The following is a 19,505-nucleotide window of genomic DNA, read 5'->3' on the forward strand; positions in this document are numbered from 1 at the left end:
CTTCCAAAGGCATAATCATACAAGCTTACAGGTAAGCTCTCCTGACAGGAAAGTTGGATTCCTGCAAAATTCACATATGTGAATATTTGCATGTTTCATGTTCATCAAAATGCAGCAAGATAACTGAAGTTGCTTTTGTTTTTATTCGCCATGAAATCATCAAGGCTACAAGTAACAGAGAATAAATACTCAAATGAAAGCAACTTTCAGGCTGGGAATGAAAATTGATACCCACTTGCAAATGTTTGATTTTTTTTTTTTCCTTTGTCCAAGGAAATGCTTCAAAAATTGGTGGACTATAAAAATAAATAAAAATTGGCAATGTGAAATTCATGAATAAGATTATGATAGTAAATCAATTTGCACAAACAGTACAACTGAAAAAATATTTGGTTCCTAAACATGTTTCTGTTTGAAGCATTCAAGAAGTTTTTATAAAAGCCAGGTTGAAGAGACTAGAAATTATTATCATATTTTCTAAGTATAATATGAACTGTCAAGGAACTGCTCACATTATTTCCAGTTATGCATTCCTCAGATACAAACAGAAATTCTCTGCATACTACTCTGTTCATTATGAATTCTTCCAGGTGAAGTCAGAATTAGCTTTGGCCTTTTATAGACAGTTAAGAGCTGCAACTGCTTCACTCTGTTTTATGTAACAAACAAAACCATATTATCTACCTTTTTTCACAATAGTGTTTAACAGCCCATTTTTAAAGCACAGTTTTATCAACAACTAAAAAGCCAAGGATGTCTTTCATTTCTGTGTTTCCTTTTTTGGTATTTGTTTTGTGAAGTAGCCTATTACTGTGAAGAAACAGTGGCAAGCTTACATCTCTTAATGAATTTAAAAAAAAAGGGGAAGGGGGGAGGGAGGTGGGTGGAACTAGTCCACATCAGCGATTGTCAGCTAAATTTCATTCAATTGAAAAAGTGCTGCTGTTTTCACCAGCTAGTGTTCTCAGTTTACTATTTTATATCAGTTACATAATTCAACCATGTTTTCTAAAGATCTTTCTTGAATCTCTTGTACAGTATTGTTCCTGTGTAGCATACTGCTAACCAAGGCTGTTAAAATATAATTTGTTACATATGATGAGCACGGAGAGAAGACTGAAACCGCCAAAGTCAAGATTGTGGCAGATATTAAATGTTTTTGTATCCGAATCACTGTACCAAATTAGTACATTTCTACCAGAGGAAACAGCTTTCCTCATAAGGAAAAAGAAACTGCAGTATTTCCTAGAGGAAGGATTTTAGTCTCAGATAACAATAACAATTCACTTTGATTTGACATTGTCTGGAAGATGGCTCTGAACACACCTAGGGCATCATATCTACTCTTCAGTGTACAAACCAGCATGGCAGGCAGCCAAATCTGAAGGATATTCTCAGTAACCCAGTAAGTCCTGAATGTTGTTCTTTGTCCTCTGCTGCAGTTCAGACATCTGGCATACCTCAGGCAAAACTGCTTTGCTACACAAACTAATCCCTTCCACTGCCTCTTCAGTTGCTCAGTGTTTATGGAAGATCCTAATGCTCCCTCGTGCTGCTTTCATTAGACTTCAACGGTTTATTACCTTTCCCTTTCACTGTTTACAGGTTTTAGTCATTTAGACATAATGGGCCAGATTCTGGGCACCATTAACTGAGTAAAAGTGGTTTTGACAACAGTGAATTTAGTCAACTGAGAATCTGCAGAATTTGTGTGAGTTACTTTGCAGACAAGATTTCTCAAAGAAATTAGAGTGCTGGACCACCATCAATGCCTAGAAACAGCATGGACATGCTAGGGCTTCATGTTAGAATATTCTTTTCCCTTCGTGGGCAAGTACCAGACTTCAAAAACCACCCACCCATGCACACCTGATCCTGCAGGAAAACAGCTGTTGAGGCCATATCCAGGTTTTGAAGGAGCTGGAGGCAGGTTGAATAGAACTTGGGGAGTCTGTGTCAATTTTAAACAGCTATGTGTCATTCTGTCGAAAGAGTTATGCAACATAACAGCAGTCAGTCTGTCTACACGTGCTTCCCTTCAGCAAGCATGGACACAACTTATTTGGGCTAATCAGCCTAAGACAAAGAGGTTTTTCACTAACGTGTTCCACAAAGACACTGCAGATACTTTCACAGGAGACATGGAAGATCAATCCACCAAAATTCAAGTTATGCTAGTTCTCAGAAAAGTAAATGATACAATAGACAATTTAGAGGGAAAGGATCCATGGGCTGAGAAAGAAAGGGAAGTAAAGTTTCATGCTACCCAGGGATTAGAGAGTGAAACAAAGGAAGCTGCATAGCATTAATTTCCATTCTGCTGGTTCTGTGGCTGTGGCAAATCACTGGAACACAAATAATTCTCAGAAAATCTAAAGTTTCAAACCTCAACACAACACCCTGTGTTTTTTTTCCAAGCAGAGAAAAAAATACCTAATTTTCTTTACTTCTGAACATCATAAACATGCTATGATATGAGCAAAATGTTTGAGATGCTTTCTACAAAGGGAGTGAGGTGAGCCTGAGTACACTTAGCCAGTGTTTAGGGGGCTATATTGTTTTAAACAATTTTTTGAAAATGAGTTCTAGCCAGCATTTCAAATATGTTTCATGCTCAGTGTAAAAGAGGCTCTCCTGTGTTAATTCAAAGTACTCTGAATCCCAGACACAACACAACACTCAGCAGCTCATAAATTTGTCAATGGATGAATTTAGCTTAAGAAAAATAAGCTGCATGAATTATAGGTGTGGCAGGGAGCACCACCTATATTCTTAAAGCTGCTTTGACTCTTTCCAGTTGTATGTAATTTGCTATAACTTTGCCAAATTTTAACTTTCAGTTCAGATTTTTTTCTACTTTTAGTTAGAAACCTTCCACACAGTTACCTGCTATTTGAGCTATTTGGGGAATTTTCAGTCAAAACAACTCAGCAATTTCTAAGAGCAAATGAGTAGGGAGGGGCAGGAAAGAAGCAGCTTTTTCTGTGCACAATGATAAATGCCTTTATTCTTTAAGATGATGAAGTGCCCCCAGGCTTTGGTGTAGGATGTCCCTCTCCTAACTGCAAGACCCACCAGAACTTCAAATGGGAAACAGAATACACAATTTATACATGAAAACTGTAATAGATATTCACTAAGTGATAAATATTTCCTAAATATCTGCATAAAATTCACTAGCAGCTCCCTGGAGCAGGGGACCAGTAGGGTCAGGGGCCTGTCCCATCACTCTTACCAGGAACAGAGAAGCCAGGGTCACCAAGCATCTCCCTGGGGACAGGGAAGGCTGAGGCTAGGTTGTGGGCCCACAGGTGGGCTCAGCTCTGTAGGGCTCATGGTCAGGTATGGTATGGCCTGATGAGTTGGAGCCCAGCCTTGCTGCAGCCTCACTAGGCAGGCCTGATGGCCTTGGGGCTGACATGGTCAAGTGTCAGGGAACCCCAGGGACAAATAAGTCCATCAGTGCCTTCAGAGTCTTGACAAACGAAGAGAAAAAGAAGATGGCCTCTTCTCCTCTCCCAGTCTACCAGGGAATCTCAAAATCACCAAATCAAAAGGGTTGGAAGGGTCCTCTGGAGATCATGTCCAATCCCCCTACTAAAGCAGATTCCTTAGAGTAGGTTGCACAGGAAACTGTCCGGGCAGATTTTTAATATCTCCAGAGCATAGTCCACAACCTCTATGAACATTTTGTTTCAGTGCTTTGTCATCCTCAAAGTAAAGTTCTTTGTTATGTTCAAAATGGGAAAGATCTGACAAGGAAGAGAAGAACCAAAATGAAAAAGATGTATAATGATCAGAAGGATGAAACTGGGAAGGATAACTATGAGAAACAAGAGTGGTGTCAGAGTAGAAGAAATTGGGAAATGGGACAATGAGACAGAGACAATGTAAGACTGGCAAAGGACCTTTTGGGCAGGCTATGTTGTAGGAAGAGTTTGGCTCAGCTAGTTTATATTTCTCTGCAAAAAAAACTGGATGGAAATCCAAATCTGTTGAATATAAATGCATTTCAGCATTCAATAAGTAGATGTAAAATTCATGCCTGAAATACCACTGCACAAATGTAATGATAGCCTACTGCTTTAATCAGGTTTTCTGAATTAGTGTGAGCAGTAGAAGTCTACCTACTGAATGTGAAAACTCTCTTGACAGTAACCAATGGTGATCTGAACATAATACCACATAAAGAGGTTTCTGATTGTTTCAATGCCCACTTCTGATAAAACTCTTATGATGTATTTTTTAAAATATATATAACATTGCAAAAATCAAGCAAGCTGTTGTGTTCTAATATCACTTGTGGCAAAAATGACTTAAAAATACCTAATGTTAGTGTAGCAGACTGAGATAGTCAGTTTGTATTCTAATATCTAATATTTGTGGTCTAATATCACTTGTGGCAAAATTGACTTAAAAATACCTGATGTTAATGTAGCAGACTGAGACAGTCAGTTTGGGTGGTCCTGGATTCTTTCCAAGCCATCTGCTCATCACTAGTCGAATAAGCCCAGTTTGGGATTCAAATAAGTCCTTTGTATATACTACCAATATACGTTATCAGTGCACGCATTTTCCAGATTACATCAATTTTAAAATGCCATTCTATCAAAGTTGTACTGATAAGTTTATTATTAATACCTGAGGTGAGGCAATAATGGAAATATCTGGAAATGTGGCTCTGAAACTGAATGACCAGAGGAAGGGAACAAGACCACAACAAAATTCTGAGGTTACTGTATATGATCCAAAGGCAGTAGGAGCAAATAACTTAATGAAAAAAACAGCCAAGCATTAGAATAAAATATGCAATGGGTTCCTCAGAAATTGCTAGATAATAAACGCAGGTCAATTTGTGACTGCTTGAAGCTCTGAAAATGCAGTCAGCATTAATGCTTTAAACTGGATCTTTTCTTTTAATTTTTTTTGTCTATGTGGAGCTATAATCCAAAAAGATTCTAAAGCATTTTGAAGTAACTCACATTTGTGTGAAACACTGTCACTTTTGGTGCAAAAAAAATCTTACCAAGTAGGCTTTCCACAATAGGAAAATTCTTTAATTTAATTAAGAGAAGGAAGTGAGTAATAATTTTCTCCAATTGAAAATATGTAAGCCATTTAAGTATGCTAAATGCAATGAGCAGAACTGGAATTCATAAGGCAAACAAGGATTAAATACTCTGCTGTTACAAAACATTCCTTGGATACCTTGAAAGCCACAAGAGACAGATTGTCAGTTTTCTATCTCCTCTGAATGGGCAAAGTCAGCAATGTAACTTGTTGCTTCCACATCGACCTAGAACCTAGGATCTCACGGCGCATCCACTTTTTTCGGCTATAAAAGACAATGGTTTGGTTCTCACTTTATTTGCTAGCATTTTTTCCTTTGGCATGCATGTTTTTGTGGATGCCTCCTCTGCATCACTGTCAGTGACCCACTCTGGTAATGTGCTTCACGACTTCAGCTTTATCATAGTTTTCTGCTACTTACTCATTCCATTTGGCATAGAAGGATTTCTCATTTTTCAGCTCTAAAGTTCTTGTGAATAGATTTAGATGGGGCACTGAGGTATGTAGTCTACTTATTACAGCGGTGATGAGTAACTGGACTAGTTGATCTTAGAGGTCTTTTCCAACCTTAACAATTCTATGATCAGAAAAGCAAGATTACTTATTGCTTATGATTCTAGCATGCAATAGAGGGCCCCATTGTCTCTGCTGGAACTGGCTCTTGATTTTTCCTCATACCATTCCTACAAATCACAGCGTAAATTATTCAGAAATTCTTACTGAGAGTTTCACCATTTCTCTTTCTGCTTTCACAATAGAACAAATTTCTGGTTATAGAAAATCAGAGGAGAAAAGCAAGTGTTATATGGGTGTTAAAAAGTAGATCCTAAGCTCAGAGCTTATGACAGTTATCACCGTTTTGTTACGCTAAATGTTACCAAATCAGTAGGCAGAATAAGATTTTTAAATAAGAAAGAATATTATCCTTAAGGCTCAGTATGTCATTGTGATAGATTCCTATATTCTGAATGTCTCACTGAGTACAAATGAACTGAAACACTTGTATGAATATCTGAGAGGTCCACATTTCAGTATCTGTTAATAAAACTCTCTTACAGTGACTTTTTCCATAAACAGAAAATCAAAACTGCATATATGCCTGCACACACGTGTGCATTCATGCCTGTGACTTAGTCACAAAAATAAGATATATCCACATACATATACAAATGTGTGGATTATGTATAAATTGCAGACATTCATTATATTTTTGGTTGGGTGCTTTTATGCTCGTGATAGCAAAAACATTCCCTAAGGTCATGCTAGTAGGCACCATGTCAAAACCAAACAAAGAGCCAGTTTAGTTCAACTGTATGAGCTGGAGTGCACAGAAGCTTCCCCATTTACACAGGTGAATTTTGTGGATCTACTCCCCCTCCACATTCTGTCGCTCCTTATTAGTTATGATATTGAGGATTCCAGCTCTTAAATGATTGTCATTTTATCCTAGGAGATTATGGAAACCTGGCAGCAAGTTGCCTGGCTGCCTGCACCAAAAAACACACCGTTCTGTTTTAGATAAATCAATGTTATTGTAGCACAACTATATCATGGGCCTTTTTTCATGTCTTTCTAAATCCTATGCTGTTTATAGCATTTGCATGATAAATATGTCCGAAAGGAAAGCACTTCCCAATTGTGTTAACTATTTGAAGGGTACTCAGACTTCTCATTCTAGATTCACTTAGTAAATGGATGTTCTTCCAGTTAGTCATAGTTCAGAAACTATTTTATGTACTTTCAGCCACCAACACATTCAAAAACAGGTAAATGAAGTGCTCTCAGGTCTATCTTGAGGCATAGCCCATGACCAGAATTTGTCCAAGTAGCAATGTTGTGTCTTCAGGCATAAGTTCCTCTGGATAGACTACTCTTAGGATGTGTTAAAGATATGTTTGCCTCCTGTGTTTCATAGACTAACTATACTGACTCTTTATAGCCTAAAGGAGATGACTATATCATCCTGACTCCCATAGTCATGCAATACTTACTTTTCTGCCCCATTTATCTGTATGTACTTGACATCTCTGATCTTATTTTTGAGTGCAAAGTCTTCTTTCCACCATGTAGTACATAAAAGGCAGTAGACTTGTCTGGGGGAGCTTCTGGCTGCTGTGCTTAAATAATTTTCATTCTCCACACATCGTTACGATACCTTATATGCTACATACTCTCATCCAACATTCAGCTGACTAAGGTTTAAGATACTAAAAATTGCAAATTACTTATTCCAAATTACTTATTCCAAGGTTGGACTACACTTTATTACTTGTCCTCAAAGCCTCTTTGTTGTGCATATTGTTGAGTTTTTAGCTTGTTTAAGCAAAAGTATACAAAGAAGATGCTGTTCAGCGTTTGTGTATTTTTCAGTATGTCCGCTTCCTTCCCACAGATACAAAGTAGCCCTGTTTGTAGTAAAGCATTTCTGGTGGACCAAATGATTGCTCTAAGAGCCTTAGCTGTTGGCTGTAGGTGTATACTATTCCTAATGCCTGTTCTCTTTTCAAATTCAAATCAGGCATATAAAAATGCATGTAATTTAAATATTATTTCTAATAATATGTATGTTATCTATCTAATAAAAGACTAAGCTCTTGGGAGAATTTATCTTAAATATCTAAATAAAGTATATTCGAAAATTTAAATAGGTTGTTTTAAAATCTAAGTTTTAGGAAACTACATAAAGCCATTCAAGTATTTTAATTACCAGTTCAAAATCCAGTCCTGAAGCCATCATGTTTTCCTAATTCAGATTTCTTCTGCAATAAACCAAATAAAGGTTGAATATGAAGGCCTATTTTAGCATGTAGGCACTACTATTCAGCAGAGTACTTAACAGGCTATCTTTAAGTGAGGCTTAGAGTGCTTACACCTCAACATTAAAAAAAATAAATAAATAGATACATAAATAAATCTTTACTTTCTGAGTAACATCTAATGTAACAGAACAGTCAATCCAGCTGGTATGAAATAAACTTATTGACTTTAATTCATGCTGGAATTGTAAACTGTTCAGAAGAGAGGAACAACTTCTTTTATAAATCTGTTTAGTTCTTAAAACATTGTTAGAGCTCTTAAAATAGAGATTATCATAATTATAAACAACCACACTGTCTATTTTCATAATAAACTATCAGCATATACATTCAATAGAGACCACAATCAACCATGCATGTGTTTTAAGTATTGGTGAATAGGCTCTGCAATCTATCCTGCCAAGCTCCTACCTTCATCTAATCCAAACACTTTTTTTTTTCTTTCCCTCCAGGATTCAGAAATCTTACATAATATTTTATCTTTCCTCTATTTAGGTTCCTATTAAAATTGAAACAATATAAGCATTAACAGGGCTTTTCTTGAAATGTTTCTTTTGAAATTGAAGAAGAGATGACAAAGAACATAAAACAAAAAGTGTTCTCATGCTATTGAAAGTCCAGTTTTATTGCCTAGTGAACTTCCATGCTTCACATAGAATATAAATTTTTCATGTATGTTTTCTTGGGCTCCTATAATCCCATAGCAGGAACATCTCACCCTTAAAATAAACCTTGTGCAGTACTGTTACCAGCCACACACTTCAACAGTAAAATGTAATATTTTAGTAGGAGCCAGTTATATACTGCTCTCAGTTTTTGATTATAGAAGTCGTCTTTAATTTTAACTCTAGCATCACAGATTTAAAGTCAAGCTAATTACTAGCTCATCAGCTGCTACTGCAAGACTAGGTGGATCCAGAAAAAGAGAGCTGATAGCCACAATTTCCTAGATTAATAGGGTACAGGAAAGCAATGCTTTACTTCCATGCATGAGAAAGAGGGTTGTTTTTTTTTGTTTTTTTTTTTTTTAATTTATATATAAAGCCATGAGGGAAGCACGTGGTCATATTTTTTAAGGAACAGTATTTGTTTTCTCATTATTAGATAAGTTGTTGGACAGTAAAAAGAAGCTCTGCAAAAGGGAAATTAAAGAAATCTGGAGAAAAGACAGCCCTGCCTAGGAAAAGTTGCTGAAAGCATTTGTTTTCAATCTTATTCCAATTCTGTTATGTTTAGCTTTTTAAGTGTAATCACCATAGCTGTGTATGTTTCTGCCTTCTGTTCAAAGATAAAATTACTTTTTGCATAGTGTTCTCACTCATTTTTATTTTGAATAGCTTTTTCTTGTCTGTGAAGAAATTGGCAGAAATATTACAGATCAGAAAGGAAGCTTGAGATTTCCTGAAATTTTAGTCTGTGTTCCTGACAAATTATCAACAATGTGAAGTACATGTTAACACTCCCGTTTTGAGATGGTGCTCACTGCTTCCAAGCGTAAATTTAAGTTGCGCACTGCAACAGAATTCTTACTACATTTTTCTCCTTTTCCCTGAACAGAAACTCCTTTATATATTACATATATATCGATTTTATTACTCTGAAATGCTTTTCTGGTTCACAGCAAGATGTGCCTTCCTTATAGCAAAGTGTAATAATCAAGTTAGTTTACTTTAATTTTAGTTACCTTGACAAAATGAACAAACAAAGTAAACAAAGATGGAAAAACAAAGTAAACTTTTTTAACTTCAAATACACCTGTAATCTATTGCAGATATCATCACCAGTATTAACTTCTAGGCAGTTCTGAGCTTCAAGTATTAAACAGAAAAGATCAAAGAAACTGAAAAATAGTTGTTTTCAAAATGTTTTGATTCTAAAAGAGCCTGTGGACTTTTACTACCAACATAAGATTTGCTTACAAACATAGGGAGAAAAATATATTCTGCGTCTTTAAAACAAAACAAAAACATCTCCAGATTTTTATCTGGGTTTTTCTACAGTTTTAGCCAAGCACTAATGAAAAACAAAACAAAACAAAAGAAAAACCCACCTCCAAAATCCTCTATAATGATGCGTATGTAATGCCTGAAGAGTTAAAAAGAAATCATGTTAAGTACTCAACCTATCACAAGGAAAGAGAGAAACGTTTTCCTCACGAATTTCTTTTGTCTCCTCTCGATTGTCATTTTTCTGTTGTCTTTCCTTCAATTAATATATTAAGTTCAACTGTTACCGTTTGGAAGAAGGTGTAATTTTATCTCACTGTTGAAGTTTCTGGAATGATTTGTAGTCCTGTTATGATTATGAAGTATTAGGCAATTTAGTTTTCTGAAATCTGGTCTGGATATTTTTTGGACACAATCCCTTCAGAGATTTCTGAAATTCTGTGTTTTAATAAATGACAGTTATTTTGTTCAAGTTTGGTTCTTTCTGCTGCTAACATAACCAGAAAAAGAGCAGATAGAGAGAAGTGATGTAGACAGCAAAAATAACAAAGCTAACATGACTTTATGAACTCTTTGTGAGTTTTCTTTTTGAGTTTTGTTTTATGTTTTAGTTCTCTGCATTTTTGTTTTTTTTTAATCACCACGTTGGTAATTACTGGTAAGAAGGAACTAAGGCACTGTTTATATACACTTAATGGGTACATCTGATATTTTCTTCTCAAGAATTTTTATCTGTGTTCTAGTTCTGGTGCATCTATATTTTTATCCCCTTCTGCTGACTTTGAACAAAACCAAAGGTTAAAAGTAGAACTCAGTTGGTACTGTCAAATCAGGCTATATCCCTTTTTAAAAATTTAGTATTCACCTGAATTCATACAAACTCACTCTTCATGCTCAACTCACGTTTGGCTCAATTCAGGTTCTTAAAATTTTGCAAAATATATCTGTAGCAGAGAATCTGAAAAATTGGTCAGACTCTTAAGACACAAACTTGGCTTTTGGCTTTATTGTGAAAGATGCAACCTGTGTGCGTGTATCCTGAGTTCTAAACCATAAGCAGACTGAGGTCTTTATCACTGAGGATGTTAACTTTCAGACTAGGATCTGGCTCACAATTACAGAATCACAGATATGAGCAAAGAGAGATGTGTTAAGCAGTATGCTCCATCTTCTGTCAAAATGTTGTTGTTTCTTAACTACATTTTCCAGTGTTTTATGGAAGCTCTTTTAGAATGACTCAGACAATAAGCTTCCTGTTTTCCCCTTGGGAAGCTATTCCATAATCTAATAAATAGTTGCAATTAAGTAATGTTTTCCTTATAAGCAGTCTGAATTTGTTTTGCTGTACTTCATCAAGTAGCACTGGTTACTTACCCGTGAATATAGATATGAAAATATTGTGTACAATGGTCATTATTAAATTTTTCCACTTTCCCTGTTTATAGTGTTTCACTGAGGCTATCCTGTATGTTCCCACATTATTCTTATACAAATATTTAGCTTTAAGTTTCCCCTAATGAAAGACAAAGGATTTAATTCTGCACCCCACTAACTTTGTAAAAAACAATAGGAAACAATCTGTTATGTGGCAGAATGAGGAATTAGATCTGACCAACTACTTCTACAGTTTCCCATGGGAATATAAGGAGAGCAACTGCTTATCACACTTAGTTCTTTGTGGCTGGCCTTTACTAGCCCTCAAATTGAGGACCCAGGCTATTCTGGGAACAGGGCTTTCCACCAGTCTACTGTTTGTATGGATGCAGTCTCCGAGTGCTCTAGAAGATAACTTTCAGGCAGTTCAAGGAATTACTGTCCTCAACTCTTCAGTGCTGCTCTCCAGTGAAACTTGTTGCCCTTTCAGTAACTGGACTTTTCACCAGTTTTGATGCATCCTTTATGTATAACTCTGCTAACTGACAATACATCTGATTTCACTGAATATCAAATCAACGTGGTTTTATAAGTAAACAAATCAGATTTTTTGCACACAGTGGACTCAAATTCTCTCTCAACATTTGTGAACAAGTAACTTGTCTTATCAAAACTGCATCCTAGGATTAAATGTGGCATGATGAAAGGGGATTAATGTTTTTGAGCATTCAGATTTGTTAGCTCTACTATAACATGCAGTTTGCCTTCAAATTAATGGAGTGGTTATTCTTTAATTTTTTCTTTTCAGTATAATCGTACAGAATATTAATTGGCTTGGTCTAAATATTTATTGTGCTGCTTTTATAGTAGACATTTCCATCCTTCCACAGAGCAAACGTGCATCTGCTTGAAGCCCACGATGCATGCATAATGAAGCCTAATCTTGTGAAATGTAGTCTTCAGTCTTACCTAAGAGCTAGTCCAGTTTTAAGGAAGCTAACAAGTATCTTAGTTATACAGTGAGACAATCAATATAAACCTCTTTAAAAAAAAAACAAATGTTATTCCATACTCCAATCTATTTTGCCCAACATACTTGCAAACAAGACCATGCATTTCAATTCAATATGCAGACAATCATTTTATATATTTAGCAATCCTGTTTCAACTGCCCATTGCCTAAAGATTAATTAAAAACGGATGTTGTCAAAACACTTTATACTTGGAGAAGGCATTCTAGATAAGCAGGAAGATCTTCTGCTCTCATTCAATGCAACATATCATCTTTTTGTGCAATTCACATCCTTTAAGGACAGCTCAGTCTTCACAGTCTCACGCAAAGAAGCAAGTCATTTTTCATCCAGCATACAAGTAGGGTATCTGAGAGTTTGCACGAGTTCAGTTGAGCAGAGCTAAACTTAGAAGGGAGGCCGCTAGCTTGCTCTTTTAGAAGGCAAATTCTAAAAGCAGAGTGCATGTCTTAACTGACTGCATTCAAAAGCTTTGCTACTCTCATAGCCAGAAACAGTGTGGGAACAGTGATGATAAATTTCTGAGCTAGGTCAGTTGTACAAGGCACAGAGTTTGTTACACTGTAGCTCTTAGTATAGAGAGGAGATACAAAATACTTTTTACTGACTATTTCAGCTTAATGAAGGCTGCAAAACCAAAGCTTGCTTTCAAGCCCGGCTAGAAACGCATGTGCTCTTGCAAAGGAAGGCATACCTCAAGTATGTGCCTATGATCTATGAGAAAATAGATGAAACTATCCTGACTGCATGTATGTTTATAAAGACAGAAATTAGCTCATTAAAATAATGTGCCAGAATTATTCGTACATACAGCTTCAAAACTTGGCAAGTATTGTTTCACATAGAAATCCTAGGTAGGAGAATGATTGACTGTAGGAAAGAGAAAGAAAACAGAGAAGGGTAAATATTTCTTATGGCACAACAACAAAATACTTGGTTGCAGGCCTGAGCCATCGATTGGCCTAAACTTAACAAAACCAGCTTTGCCAGCTGAACACTGGCCAAGTGGCAACCTCTCTGCAGCCTGATATATACCCCAATGAACAGGTTTTGGGTGCCAGATACCAGAAAGCCAATGCTTTTAACACCACCACCCCATAATTTATAGCATCTTGGTTTGTGCTACTGCAGTTAAGGGTCTGTTAATGTTTGTCTTCTGAATTCTAATTCTGAAGGGTTTGTAATTTGGCCATTAACTTGCTCTCAGTATCAAAACCTCGGCACACACAATGGCTAGCCAAGAACAGATTTTAGGTAATTTTTCTAAGGAAGAATGCTAGTTGGTTTCCAAAATATGAGAAAGGAAGGAAAGAAGGCAGGAAGGAATGACTAGTTAAAATAGTTAAAAGTTATAATTTTCTTCTGCACTCATTGACTAGAAATGGCTTGTATTTTAAAACAGGAATTATTGCTGAGAGGTGATGTTATTTTTTCTTCTTTCAAGGCTGTTTTTAAGATGAAGTCTTTTGCAGGAACCTAACCTTTCAAATGATTTTTGAATTGTTATTGTCAAAAAAAATTCACGCTCTCAAAATACCCACAGATACATGTGGTGGCAGGAGTTGCATTAGTGAAGTCCACAATTAAGTCTGCAAAAATGCAATTAGTAAGAACTATAAAGCAAAATACACAATATAAACATTTTCTATCACTTTCCAACACACATTATTAAAGAATTTTGACTTCTGATGAGCATAATTTGAGTCTTTTTGTGGCTGAATTAAACAAAGGAGTTGTTTGTTGTATCAAAAGCACCTCTACCCAACTGCAAAGAGATCATGTTTTTCTCCATTTAAATCAAGCTGCGAGGCAAAGATCTAGTATTTGTGGAAACCCAGAAATACTACAGAGGCCCCTACAACCCACTTTTAGGTCTTTCAGGGCTCTCTGTACTCACAGGGATGCCAATGGGAAGTGAGAAATGAAAATCATAAGCTAAAATCAGCCCCCAAAAGCCTTTCTGCTACAGTTACATTTTTTCACTGGAGCAAAAGTAAAACGACTAATTTTGGCTTCTTACAATTCTTTTCTTGCTTATTGGTGCTCATTAGCCACATCTTTTAGCAAGATGGTTGTTCAGAATGACTATCAGTATTTTTAAGAATGTAGTCCATAATCCTGAAATCTGAATCTGTTATTGTCATTTGAAATAAGAACACACTGTTCAGTTCCTTTTTACTTCTACCATATTAACCTACAAGAGTGCCTGCTATAAGATGCATATATCTAATAAACCCTTAGTTACATAAATATGTACAAGTACTATGTTGTAAACACCAAGTATTTAAAGATGTCTTACATAAGGTAACAGCTTATTACTCTCTAATTGAAGGCTTACACTTCTGAACATTAACAAATGAGCAGTGTAGTTTGCATTTTCTGGCACTGCCTGCTAGCAGACATAGGTCTGGCTAGTTTAGCTAATTAATGTTTAAAGTTTAGGTATATAAGAACAAGTCTCACAAAAATTCAGGTATTAAAACTACCAAGTTTGGGAGAATTTCATGCCAAGAACTGGTTATGACTTTATATTCAGATCGAGATTGAGTAGCAGTAGCAATTAGAAAACTGGAAGCAATTTACTCTATTTAAGCAATTTACTCTATTTACCTTCTATTGATACGTGCTATATAGGGCTTAGTAAAGATAAAGGCTACTCACACTGTAGCACACTGAAAATATTCCCATTTCATATGCACTATGTATAAAAATTTCTTAATCTGATAGGCTGAATGAATCAAATCCCCTTTCAGCATTACATTCAGCAAATTGCCAGCTGTGAAATCATTGACCATGTTGCTCCGGTACTTTACTGGGCATCTCTCCCCTAATCTGCCCTGGGCTGCACAGACAGGCACTATTGAGAACAAGAAAAGTGCCAGAACAAACCTGGTTGGACCGACATTCTTTGACCATAAAGGTCAACACCAGATAACAACATTACCACTAGCTCACCATGAAGATCTCAGAGGATCCAAAAGGAAACGCTGCATGCCCATAGGAACTATGTGAGACAGATTCAGCACTTAATAGGTAATAGTGAGAAGAAGCATCTTTCAGTGACTGATAATAGCGTACAGCAAGAGAAGGAGGACATGACTTATGCTAGAAATTTTCTTTGAACTGGTAGAACGTAACTCCATTTGTAAGGTAGTATGGAATATATTGTGGAGTCTACAAACAGTAGACTGTAATTTTAGCTTCACATCAACCATACAATTCTGATTTAAGATGTGTAAAGCAATGTATATATAATGTCAGACAGAACACATGAATAGAAAAAGACTCAAAATGTGGCTTTGGATTTAGATGGTAAGGTAATGTATTCTTCATAAGACAAACCACAGGTTTTGACACAATATTTCTCAGACTGCTTTTCAGGGCAGCAGTCACTCTGGTTACATTAAATTACTCATAAGTGAAGGCCCAGATGTGTGTTTATCATCTTTATATAAAACCAGACTTCCTTGAAAATAAAAAAGTAGCATTGCAGTTAGCTATTTTTTTCTGACCAAACATCAGTAGTAGTGGTTTAAATAAGTCTTAAAGAAAAAAACATACAATAAACCAATGTACTCAAGTTTTTGATTATGACATTTTATGTTTGGAAGGTACATTTACATTCTTTTCAAACTACCACTTTTGCTAAAGGCCATAAAAAACATCACTGAAATTTACAGAAGATGATTGGATGGCAAAGCAACTGTATTAGATGTCCACAAAACACAAAGAATACAAAACACAATCTTAGATGACTGTTGTGCTCCAGTGCAATTCTAGAGGCAACTTTGCTGGACAGCAGACATCAAAAATGATGCCCAATGTTCTGTTTTAGAAGAACCGTGTTGCAAACAAAATTGTTTCTGTTTACAGCAAGAACCACACAGAAGCTCTTGGCAAAAATGAGAGGTTCCCTTCATAGCACTGGCTACTCAGAGAGGGAGTTCATCCTGTTTGCAGACAGTCCTAAGGGCCAGAAGTACTTTGAGCTTTACTGCCTACTTTGCTGGGCTAAGTACCAAAGTTTGACCTTTCACATCCAAGAAATTTTTTTAAAAAAATTTTGAAATATGTTTTTTAAATAACAGAGAGAATAAGTATACTTTTCCAGAGCACACAGTATTTCTTTAATCATTAGCATTTATCCATCATTGTACTGATGCCATGGCTTGGTTTGTACTTAACACGCTTGTCCAAACTTTATTTTAATTCAACGTGCTTTTATATTCTCCTCACATCTCTAATCTGTTTTACTAAGAAGCACATACAGCGCACTCATTTTTTATTATAAGAAACATACTTTCACTTGAAAGAAAGCAATGGATCAGTCCAGTTTGGGATAATGATTCTGACAAACATACTAAGAAAATATTGTATGTAAACCATTGAAATGTACATTTACAACACACAATGTTTTTTTTCAAAGTTCATTTTCAATATAGAAGTTTGACTTTAAAACCAATGATTTTCCCTCTGTGTTTAATTTCCTAAGAGCAGTACAAATCTTGATTAGTATTGTACATGGGTTGGACTCCTAAGTCTAAAGCTATGTGAAATTAATGACACCCATGCAGCTAATCTTCAGTAAAGGTAATGTATGGTGTAAAATAATTCAACAGACCTGTAGAAAGGCAGGGTGCCATGTGGCTGGACCTACACATTATAGTTCTTGGCACTAGAGCTAAGGGAGTGGTTATTTCATTCTTATGTATTTTATCCTGCTGGGAGATAAATAGAAAGCTTCAGCATACAAGAATAATAAATCTATTGGTGGCAATAAATCTGATATTTTACAGCAGTTACAGTTCTGTTATTAGTTTGAACAAGAGTTGTCTGGAGGTCTTACATTCAGTGGAGATCTGCCAGCTAATATGAATCATTAACCCATACAGCTTCCAGGCTATTTTCATTTATATTTGTATAAAATTCTGTGGCCAGCTAGAGTAAGAGACACTAGTGCACACCCCCAGGATATGAAATGAAGAAATCTTCATAAGTGAGTCATAGCTGAGCAGTACTCTTTCTCTATACAATTTGTTCATCTGTTCTAACACTCCTACTAGAAATGGCCAAACTTTAGAAAGAGCCAACATTTCAGAATGCAAGCTAGTAAAATTGTCAGACTTCTTTCAAAGTCATTTCAGTCATAAAATCTTCCTGGAGTGACATGTATTTTTAAAATCCTTACGTGAGATCTTAAAAATGTCTGATGAGGAGGCTTAGTGAAACACAGCATTCCTAACCACAGCACGGAGCTGGAAGTGATAGTTCTCTGCACAGCTTCAGCTCCCAGCTTTGTCGTGTCTCAGCAGCGGTGTGCTGGCTCTTTGAGCATACATGGTTAGAACAGTAACATCTAGTGCAACAAGCACTACTGTGTATATTTAATTATACCACTGTGTATGTTTGTGTCTCATCAGAAGCAAAGTCAGTACAGCATTCAACTAAGCTCAGAAAATCTATGTAGTTATTTACCCAAACAACTATTTTTGTGGTAGGAATTTTCTATATAAAAAAAGGAAAGATTTGGAACAGTAATTTCTATAGCAGTCAAAATGTTTAGACTGGATGTGCAATTTGGTAGTCACATAGTTTTTTGTTCTGTGCAAGTTCAATACATTTAGCCCCCAGGTTGCTCTGTGCCATTTTTACATGATGTGGTAATTGCTTCTCATGTTTTTATACAGCCTTTTTTTTTTTTTTTTTTTAATGCAATACTTAAGGTCAAGTCAGAACAAAATTGCATTGCATCTGTTGGCGTGACTGGGACAGACAATTTGCCATGGTGCATCTGTTAACTTTGTGCTGGTGGGAAATAAATCTTAGACAATCATCTGAAACCACTGGTAAATCAAGGGAGATAAGAAGAAAGACTGAGGAACTGTAAAATTGGCGGAGATTGAATGAAGCTTTACTCCCCCTTGGACTAAATATTTTTCCCTGTTTTTTGAATCTGTACCTACCCTTGAAGAGACTGATTTCTTGGTATTTCTGGGACACGAAAAGACGAAAACATCAGAAACCTGTTCTTATTACAACATGAGCTGTTTTTCATTTCCTTATGAGAGTGTAACCTGGAAAGAGTGGCTTTTTGCCTAAAGCAATATTTTCAGTCAAAGAAATTCATGCAGAGAGAAGAGCTGTTCCTCATTCAAATGCAGCTACTAAAAGCACAAGTCTTTGCTGACACACACAAAAATCAGTTAAATATGAGGGAACAGAGTCACTTCCCTCTTGGAGAAAGAGTGGGCACACTCTACAGATACTGGGTATACTTCTACTGGTCTTGACACACTTTTACCAAAGGAGGGATTTTTTCTTTTAACACAATGCACAAGAATCCTGGAAATATCTAAGGGGATTGTAAAACATGCAGCTTATCTGCTAGCGTTTTCCATAATTTTACTCTTGGATTTCCATTGTTAGGATATATCCATTTCAATTTAGGCGAAGTTAAATAATAGCTGAAAGTAAATATTTCTTCTCCATATTTTTTTCGTTAGTGATTTCTTAAGTGTACAAATTAGATTTTTGGTTGTATATATATAACCAAAACATATATGTTGAAAAAAAAAATATATATATATATATTTCACTCAAATCTTAAGCACAATTCCTGTTTTGTTTTGTTATTTACAGTTTATGTGTCCAAGTACCACAGAAATCACACACAAGAAACAGTCTCATTGGTAACTTCAAAATTACCACAAATACATGTCCTGTTGTAATTGCAGGGAAAACAGTTGTGATCTCAGATGCTTCATGTGGTCATTGCTGGCAAAAGGCAACATTTAATGGTAACCATAGCATACTTTTTTCAAGTCACTTCACTAAGTATAATGTACTCTGTACAGATATGTTTTGAAGTGAAATCTCAGCTACAAGATCCTTTAGTGTATAATTTCAGTGTATTTTCAGTAAAGACTATTTTTGCCTTGTAAGGAGAGACAGTGTTGATCTTCTTTCACAGTCGTACATTTTGGTTATGTAATGTCAATTATTAGAGAGTTTTTGGCTAATGTTACAAAACTTTACAGATAAGCAGGAGACACCTTCCATGTTTGAACAACATATAAGATTTAAATTTCTCAGAAACCCTGAATTAAGGCTCCTAAATTTTATAAAATCCAGTATAAAATATTGATCATATAATTTTCTACAGGTTTTTTTTGTTGTTGTTTTGTGATGGACTTTCATTTTAAATATTCCTTACTTACAGTGAGTTCAGTTCACCTGCTCTGTGTTTTCTGGTCTTTGAAGAATTTGAA

Source organism: Meleagris gallopavo, chromosome 5 (genome assembly GCF_905368555.1).
Source record: "Meleagris gallopavo chromosome 5, MGAL_WU_HG_1.1, whole genome shotgun sequence".
NCBI classification, from domain to species: Eukaryota; Metazoa; Chordata; class Aves; order Galliformes; family Phasianidae; genus Meleagris; species Meleagris gallopavo.